The following is a 10,003-nucleotide window of genomic DNA, read 5'->3' on the forward strand; positions in this document are numbered from 1 at the left end:
ACCAAAATCGAACAAGTTAACAGGTAAACACTTACATTTTCCAAAAGGATTTTGAAGTTTTATGAAAATATTAGGGATGTAGTCCTTATAGCAATTTCTCATTGGACTATGGGTTTTCTGATTTCATTGATTCCTTTTAAACATGTGAGAAGTTTTTTCTAGAGGTATGTTTTAGAAAAACTTGCATATGAATTACAAAATGAAATCCAACAATATATTTTAATGATATATTTTGAGTGAACATTACAAAGTATACCTTTCACATAGCCTAGATTTTGTTAAATCCTTAACTTAGCAGAGAAATAACATAACTTTTCTATAGGCATGCTATAAAGTTTTACAAAAAGATTAGGGATGTAGGCATTAGAGCAATTTCTCATTGAACTATGGGTGTTCTGATTTCATTGATTCCTTCTAAACATGTGAGATGTAATTTTTATATGCAGATATGCAAATAACCATTATAGTATCAATTTGGTCAAAGAATTGCTTTGCAACACACATTACCAAAATCAAACAAGTTAACAGGTAAACACTTACATTTTCCAAAAGGATTTTTAAGTTTTATGAAAATATTAGGGATGTAGGCTTTATAGCAATTTCTCATTGGACTATGGGTGTTCAGATTTCATTGATTCCTTTTAAACATGTGAGATGTAATTTTTATATGCAGATATGCAAATATCCTTTATTGTATCAATTTGGTCAAAGAATTTTTTGCAACACAGATTACCAAAATTGAACAAGTTAACAGGTAAACATTTACCTTTTCCAAAAGGATTACTTTTACTATCCACCTAAAACCTAAAAAAACTGTAACTATGTGTACATCATACACATCATTGTTTATGTTGTATTTATATTCCTATAGTAATTACATTCTTTACAACATTGTCATCCATTTATTTCATGAAGAGTTCAAATAGTGATCAAAAAAAAGACCTCAACCACGAAGGGAATCGAAGCCTCAATCCTCTGATCCGAAGTCAGACGCCTTATCCATTAGGCCACGCAGTCAACTATGTAGAAGATGTCGAACCTGTGGAAGGTGTGGTAATAGCAACCTCAAGTATAACATTCAAAATTTAGAAGTTTTTTCTAGAAGAATGTTTTGGAAAAACTTGCATATGAATTACAAAATGAAATCCAACAACATATTTTAATGATTTATTTTGAGTGAACATTACAAAGTATACCTTTCACATAGCCTAGATTTTGTTAAATCCTTAACTTAGCTGAGAAATAACTTAACTTTTCTATATGCATGCTATAAAGTTTTATGAAAAGATTAGGGATGTAGGCATTAGAGCAATTTCTCATTGAACTATGGGTGTTCTGATTTCATTGATTCCTTCTAAACATGTGAGATGTTATTTTTATATGCAAATATGCAAATAACCATTATGGTATCAATTTGGTCAAAGAATTGCTTTGCAACACAGATTACCAAAATCGAACAAGTTAACAGGTAAACACTTACATTTTCCAAAAGGATTTTGAAGTTTTATGAAAATATTAGGGATGTAGTCCTTATAGCAATTTCTCATTGGACTATGGGTTTTCTGATTTCATTGATTCCTTTTAAACATGTGAGAAGTTTTTTCTAGAGGTATGTTTTAGAAAAACTTGCATATGAATTACAAAATGAAATCCAACAACATATTTTAATGATTTATTTTGAGTGAACATTACAAAGTATACCTTTCACATAGCCTAGATTTTGTTAAATCCTTAACTTAGCTGAGAAATAACTTAACTTTTCTATATGCATGCTATAAAGTTTTATGAAAAGATTAGGGATGTAGGCTTTAGAGCAATTTCTCATTGAACTATGGGTGTTCTGATTTCATTGATTCCTTCTAAACATGTGAGATGTAATTTTTATATGCAAATATGCAAATAACCATTATAGTATCAATTTGGTCAAAGAATTGTTTTTAACACAGATTACCAAAATTGAACAAGTTAACAGGTAAATACTTACCTTTTCCAAAAGGATACCTTTTACTATACACCAAAAACCTAAAAAAACTGTAACTATGTGTACGTCATACACATCATTGTTTATGTTGTATTTATTTTCCTATAGGAATTACATTTAGAAATGTACATTCTTTACAACTTTGTCATCCATTGAATTCATGCAGAGTTTGAAGATTTCAAATAGTGACAAAAAGATAACTTCGACCACGAAGGGACTCGAACCCTTAATCTTCTGATCTGAAGTCAGACGCCTTATCCATTAGACCACGTGGTCATCTATGTAGAAGCTCTCGAACCTGTGGAAGGTGTGGTAATAGAAACCTCAAGTATAACATTCAAAATTTAGAAGTTTTTTCTAGAGGTAAGTTTTGGAATAACTTGCATATGAATTACAAAATGAAATCCAACAATATATTTTAATGATATATTTTGAGTGAACATTACAAAGTATACCTTTCACATAGCCTAGATTTTGTTAAATCCTTAACTTAGCAGAGAAATAACATAACTTTTCTATAGGCATGCTATAAAGTTTTACAAAAAGATTAGGGATGTAGGCATTAGAGCAATTTCTCATTGAACTATGGGTGTTCTGATTTCATTGATTCCTTCTAAACATGTGAGATGTAATTTTTATATGCAGATATGCAAATAACCATTATAGAATCAATTTGGTCAAAGAATTGCTTTGCAACACAGATTACCAAAATCAAACAAGTTAACAGGTAAACACTTACATTTTCCAAAAGGATTTTTAAGTTTTATGAAAATATTAGGGATGTAGGCTTTATAGCAATTTCTCATTGGACTATGGGTGTTCAGATTTCATTGATTCCTTTTAAACATGTGAGATGTAATTTTTATATGCAGATATGCAAATATCCTTTATTGTATCAATTTGGTCAAAGAATTTTTTGCAACACAGATTACCAAAATTGAACAAGTTAACAGGTAAACATTTACCTTTTCCAAAAGGATTACTTTTACTATCCACCTAAAACCTAAAAAAACTGTAACTATGTGTACATCATACACATCATTGTTTATGTTGTATTTATATTCCTATAGTAATTACATTCTTTACAACATTGTCATCCATTTATTTCATGAAGAGTTCAAATAGTGATCAAAAAGAAGACCTCGACCACGAAGGGAATCGAAGCCTCAATCCTCTGATTCGAAGTCAGACGCCTTATCCATTAGGCCACGCAGTCAACTATGTAGAAGATGTCGAACCTGTGGAAGGTGTGGTAATAGCAACCTCAAGTATAACATTCAAAATTTAGAAGTTTTTTCTAGAAGAATGTTTTGGAAAAACTTGCATATGAATTACAAAATGAAATCCAACAACATATTTTAATGATTTATTTTGAGTGAACATTACAATGTATACCTTTCACATAGCCTAGATTTTGTTAAATCCTTAACTTAGCTGAGAAATAACTTAACTTTTCTATATGCATGCTATAAAGTTTTATGAAAAGATTAGGGATGTAGGCATTAGAGCAATTTCTCATTGAACTATGGGTGTTCTGATTTCATTGATTCCTTCTAAACATGTGAGATGTTATTTTTATATGCAAATATGCAAATAACCATTATGGTATCAATTTGGTCAAAGAATTGCTTTGCAACACAGATTACCAAAATCGAACAAGTTAACAGGTAAACACTTACATTTTCCAAAAGGATTTTGAAGTTTTATGAAAATATTAGGGATGTAGTCCTTATAGCAATTTCTCATTGGACTATGGGTGTTCTGATTTCATTGATTCCTTTTAAACATGTGAGAAGTTTTTTCTAGAGGTATGTTTTAGAAAAACTTGCATATGAATTACAAAATGAAATCCAACAACATATTTTAATGATTTATTTTGAGTGAACATTAAAAAGTATAACTTTCACATAGCCTAGATTTTGTTAAATCCTTAACTTAGCTGAGAAATAACTTAACTTTTCTATATGCATGCTATAAAGTTTTATGAAAAGATTAGGGATGTAGGCATTAGAGCAATTTCTCATTGAACTATGGGTGTTCTGATTTCATTGATTCCTTCTAAACATGTGAGATGTATTTTTTATATGCAGATATGCAAATAACAATTATAGTATCAATTTGGTCAAAGAATTGCTTTGCAACACAGATTACCAAAATCGAACATGTTAACAGGTAAACTCTTACATTTTCCAAAAGGATTTTTAAGTTTTATGAAAATATTAGGGATGTAGGCTTTATAGCAATTTCTCATTGGACTATGGGTGTTCTGATTTCATTGATTCCTTTAAACATGTGAGAAGTTTTTTCTAGAAGTATGTTTTGGAAAAACTTGCATATGAATTACAAAATGAAATCCAACAACATATTTTAATGATTTATTTTGAGTGAACATTACAAAGTATAACTTTCACATAGCCTAGATTTTGTTAAATCCTTAACTTAGCTGAGAGATAACTTATTTTTTCAATATGCATGCTATAAAGTTTTATGAAAAGATTAGGGATGTAGGCTTTAGAGCAATTTCTCATTGGACTATGGGTGTTCTAATTTCATTGATTCCTTTTAAACATGTGAGATATAATTTTTATATGCAGATATGCAAATATCCTTTATTGTATCAATTTGGTCAAAGAATTTTTTGCAACACAGATTACCAAAATTGAACAAGTTAACAGGTAAATACTTATCTTTTCCAAAAGGATAACTTTTACTATCCACCTAAAAGCTAAAAAAACTGTAACTATATGTACATCATACACATCATTGTTTATGTTGTATTTATTTTCCTATAGGAATTACATTTAGAAATGTACATTCTTTACAACATTGTCATCCATTTATTTCATGAATAGTTTAAATAGTGATCGAAAAGAAAACCTCAACCACGAAGGGAATCGAAGCCTCAATCCTCTGATCCGAAGTCAGACGCCTTATCCATTAGGCCACGCAGTCAACTATGTAGAAGATGTCGAACCTGTGGAAGGTGTGGTAATAGCAACCTCAAGTATAACATTCAAAATTTAGAAGTTTTTTCTAGAGGAATGTTTTGGAAAAACTTGCATATGAATTACAAAATGAAATCCAACAACATATTTTAATGATTTATTTTGAGTGAACATTACAAAGTATACCTTTCACATAGCCTAGATTTTGTTAAATCCTTAACTTAGCTGAGAAATAACTTAACTTTTCTATATGCATGCTATAAAGTTTGATGAAAAGATTAGGGATGTAGGCATTAGAGCAATTTCTCATTGAACTATGGGTGTTCTGATTTCATTGATTCCTTCTAAACATGTGAGATGTTATTTTTATATGCAAATATGCAAATAACCATTATGGTATCAATTTGGTCAAAGAATTGCTTTGCAACACAGATTACCAAAATCAAACAAGTTAACAGGTAAACACTTACATTTTCCAAAAGGATTTTGAAGTTTTATGAAAATATTAGGGATGTAGTCCTTATAGCAATTTCTCATTGGACTATGGGTTTTCTGATTTCATTGATTCCTTTTAAACATGTGAGAAGTTTTTTCTAGAGGTATGTTTTAGAAAAACTTGCATATGAATTACAAAATGAAATCCAACAATATATTTTAATGATATATTTTGAGTGAACATTACAAAGTATACCTTTCACATAGCCTAGATTTTGTTAAATCCTTAACTTAGCAGAGAAATAACATAACTTTTCTATAGGCATGCTATAAAGTTTTACAAAAAGATTAGGGATGTAGGCATTAGAGCAATTTCTCATTGAACTATGGGTGTTCTGATTTCATTGATTCCTTCTAAACATGTGAGATGTAATTTTTATATGCAGATATGCAAATAACCATTATAGTATCAATTTGGTCAAAGAATTGCTTTGCAACACAGATTACCAAAATCAAACAAGTTAACAGGTAAACACTTACATTTTCCAAAAGGATTTTTAAGTTTTATGAAAATATTAGGGATGTAGGCTTTATAGCAATTTCTAATTGGACTATGGGTGTTCAGATTTCATTGATTCCTTTTAAACATGTGAGATGTAATTTTTATATGCAGATATGCAAATATCCTTTATTGTATCAATTTGGTCAAAGAATTTTTTGCAACACAGATTACCAAAATTGAACAAGTTAACAGGTAAACATTTACCTTTTCCAAAAGGATTACTTTTACTATCCACCTAAAACCTAAAAAAACTGTAACTATGTGTACATCATACACATCATTGTTTATGTTGTATTTATATTCCTATAGTAATTACATTCTTTACAACATTGTCATCCATTTATTTCATGAAGAGTTCAAATAGTGATCAAAAAGAAGACCTCGACCACGAAGGGAATCGAAGCCTCAATCCTCTGATCCGAAGTCAGACGCCTTATCCATTAGGCCACGCAGTCAACTATGTAGAAGATGTCGAACCTGTGGAAGGTGTGGTAATAGCAACCTCAAGTATAACATTCAAAATTTAGAAGTTTTTTCTAGAAGAATGTTTTGGAAAAACTTGAATATGAATTACAAAATGAAATCCAACAACATATTTTAATGATTTATTTTGAGTGAACATTACAAAGTATACCTTTCACATAGCCTAGATTTTGTTAAATCCTTAACTTAGCTGAGAAATAACTTAACTTTTCTATATGCATGCTATAAAGTTTGATGAAAAGATTAGGGATGTAGGCATTAGAGCAATTTCTCATTGAACTATGGGTGTTCTGATTTCATTGATTCCTTCTAAACATGTGAGATGTTATTTTTATATGCAAATATGCAAATAACCATTATGGTATCAATTTGGTCAAAGAATTGCTTTGCAACACAGATTACCAAAATCGAACAAGTTAACAGGTAAACACTTACATTTTCCAAAAGGATTTTGAAGTTTTATGAAAATATTAGGGATGTAGTCCTTATAGCAATTTCTCATTGGACTATGGGTTTTCTGATTTCATTGATTCCTTTTAAACATGTGAGAAGTTTTTTCTAGAGGTATGTTTTAGAAAAACTTGCATATGAATTACAAAATGAAATCCAACAATATATTTTAATGATATATTTTGAGTGAACATTACAAAGTATACCTTTCACATAGCCTAGATTTTGTTAAATCCTTAACTTAGCAGAGAAATAACATAACTTTTCTATAGGCATGCTATAAAGTTTTACAAAAAGATTAGGGATGTAGGCATTAGAGCAATTTCTCATTGAACTATGGGTGTTCTGATTTCATTGATTCCTTCTAAACATGTGAGATGTAATTTTTATATGCAGATATGCAAATAACCATTATAGTATCAATTTGGTCAAAGAATTGCTTTGCAACACACATTACCAAAATCAAACAAGTTAACAGGTAAACACTTACATTTTCCAAAAGGATTTTTAAGTTTTATGAAAATATTAGGGATGTAGGCTTTATAGCAATTTCTCATTGGACTATGGGTGTTCAGATTTCATTGATTCCTTTTAAACATGTGAGATGTAATTTTTATATGCAGATATGCAAATATCCTTTATTGTATCAATTTGGTCAAAGAATTTTTTGCAACACAGATTACCAAAATTGAACAAGTTAACAGGTAAACATTTACCTTTTCCAAAAGGATTACTTTTACTATCCACCTAAAACCTAAAAAAACTGTAACTATGTGTACATCATACACATCATTGTTTATGTTGTATTTATATTCCTATAGTAATTACATTCTTTACAACATTGTCATCCATTTATTTCATGAAGAGTTCAAATAGTGATCAAAAAAAAGACCTCAACCACGAAGGGAATCGAAGCCTCAATCCTCTGATCCGAAGTCAGACGCCTTATCCATTAGGCCAGGCAGTCAACTATGTAGAAGATGTCGAACCTGTGGAAGGTGTGGTAATAGCAACCTCAAGTATAACATTCAAAATTTAGAAGTTTTTTCTAGAAGAATGTTTTGGAAAAACTTGCATATGAATTACAAAATGAAATCCAACAACATATTTTAATGATTTATTTTGAGTGAACATTACAAAGTATACCTTTCACATAGCCTAGATTTTGTTAAATCCTTAACTTAGCTGAGAAATAACTTAACTTTTCTATATGCATGCTATAAAGTTTTATGAAAAGATTAGGGATGTAGGCATTAGAGCAATTTCTCATTGAACTATGGGTGTTCTGATTTCATTGATTCCTTCTAAACATGTGAGATGTTATTTTTATATGCAAATATGCAAATAACCATTATGGTATCAATTTGGTCAAAGAATTGCTTTGCAACACAGATTACCAAAATCGAACAAGTTAACAGGTAAACACTTACATTTTCCAAAAGGATTTTGAAGTTTTATGAAAATATTAGGGATGTAGTCCTTATAGCAATTTCTCATTGGACTATGGGTTTTCTGATTTCATTGATTCCTTTTAAACATGTGAGAAGTTTTTTCTAGAGGTATGTTTTAGAAAAACTTGCATATGAATTACAAAATGAAATCCAACAACATATTTTAATGATTTATTTTGAGTGAACATTACAAAGTATACCTTTCACATAGCCTAGATTTTGTTAAATCCTTAACTTAGCTGAGAAATAACTTAACTTTTCTATATGCATGCTATAAAGTTTTATGAAAAGATTAGGGATGTAGGCATTAGAGCAATTTCTCATTGAACTATGGGTGTTCTGATTTCATTGATTCCTTCTAAACATGTGAGATGTAATTTTTATATGCAAATATGCAAATAACCATTATAGTATCAATTTGGTCAAAGAATTGTTTTTAACACAGATTACCAAAATTGAACAAGTTAACAGGTAAATACTTACCTTTTCCAAAAGGATACCTTTTACTATACACCAAAAACCTAAAAAAACTGTAACTATGTGTACGTCATACACATCATTGTTTATGTTGTATTTATTTTCCTATAGGAATTACATTTAGAAATGTACATTCTTTACAACTTTGTCATCCATTGAATTCATGCAGAGTTTGAAGATTTCAAATAGTGACAAAAAGATAACTTCGACCACGAAGGGACTCGAACCCTTAATCTTCTGATCTGAAGTCAGACGCCTTATCCATTAGACCACGTGGTCATCTATGTAGAAGTTCTCGAACCTGTGGAAGGTGTGGTAATAGAAACCTCAAGTATAACATTCAAAATTTAGAAGTTTTTTCTAGAGGTAAGTTTTGGAAAAACTTGCATATGAATTACAAAATGAAATCCAACAATATATTTTAATGATATATTTTGAGTGAACATTACAAAGTATACCTTTCACATAGCCTAGATTTTGTTAAATCCTTAACTTAGCAGAGAAATAACATAACTTTTCTATAGGCATGCTATAAAGTTTTACAAAAAGATTAGGGATGTAGGCATTAGAGCAATTTCTCATTGAACTATGGGTGTTCTGATTTCATTGATTCCTTCTAAACATGTGAGATGTAATTTTTATATGCAGATATGCAAATAACCATTATAGAATCAATTTGGTCAAAGAATTGCTTTGCAACACAGATTACCAAAATCAAACAAGTTAACAGGTAAACACTTACATTTTCCAAAAGGATTTTTAAGTTTTATGAAAATATTAGGGATGTAGGCTTTATAGCAATTTCTAATTGGACTATGGGTGTTCAGATTTCATTGATTCCTTTTAAACATGTGAGATGTAATTTTTATATGCAGATATGCAAATATCCTTTATTGTATCAATTTGGTCAAAGAATTTTTTGCAACACAGATTACCAAAATTGAACAAGTTAACAGGTAAACATTTACCTTTTCCAAAAGGATTACTTTTACTATCCACCTAAAACCTAAAAAAACTGTAACTATGTGTACATCATACACATCATTGTTTATGTTGTATTTATATTCCTATAGTAATTACATTCTTTACAACATTGTCATCCATTTATTTCATGAAGAGTTCAAATAGTGATCAAAAAGAAGACCTCGACCACGAAGGGAATCGAAGCCTCAATCCTCTGATCCGAAGTCAGACGCCTTATCCATTAGGCCACGCAGTC

At 30.0% G+C, this 10,003-nt stretch overlaps 3 non-coding genes across 3 annotated transcripts; all 3 read right to left on the reverse strand.

Annotated features, from left to right (window-relative positions):
* Nucleotides 1-3,124: 3,124 nt before the first annotated feature.
* TRNAR-UCG (transfer RNA arginine (anticodon UCG)) lies at nucleotides 3,125-3,197 on the reverse strand. Its single transcript has one exon. It is a non-coding gene; the product is annotated as a tRNA-Arg (tRNA).
* A 3,108-nt stretch (nucleotides 3,198-6,305) lies between these two features.
* On the reverse strand, nucleotides 6,306-6,378 carry TRNAR-UCG (transfer RNA arginine (anticodon UCG)). Its single transcript has one exon. It is a non-coding gene; the product is annotated as a tRNA-Arg (tRNA).
* A 3,552-nt stretch (nucleotides 6,379-9,930) lies between these two features.
* TRNAR-UCG (transfer RNA arginine (anticodon UCG)) lies at nucleotides 9,931-10,003 on the reverse strand. The gene has a single exon. It is a non-coding gene; the product is annotated as a tRNA-Arg (tRNA).

The sequence above is a fragment of the Taudactylus pleione genome, unplaced genomic scaffold (assembly GCF_031769625.1).
Source record: "Taudactylus pleione unplaced genomic scaffold, aTauple2 ptg000914l, whole genome shotgun sequence".
In the NCBI taxonomy this organism is placed as follows: domain Eukaryota; kingdom Metazoa; phylum Chordata; class Amphibia; order Anura; family Myobatrachidae; genus Taudactylus; species Taudactylus pleione.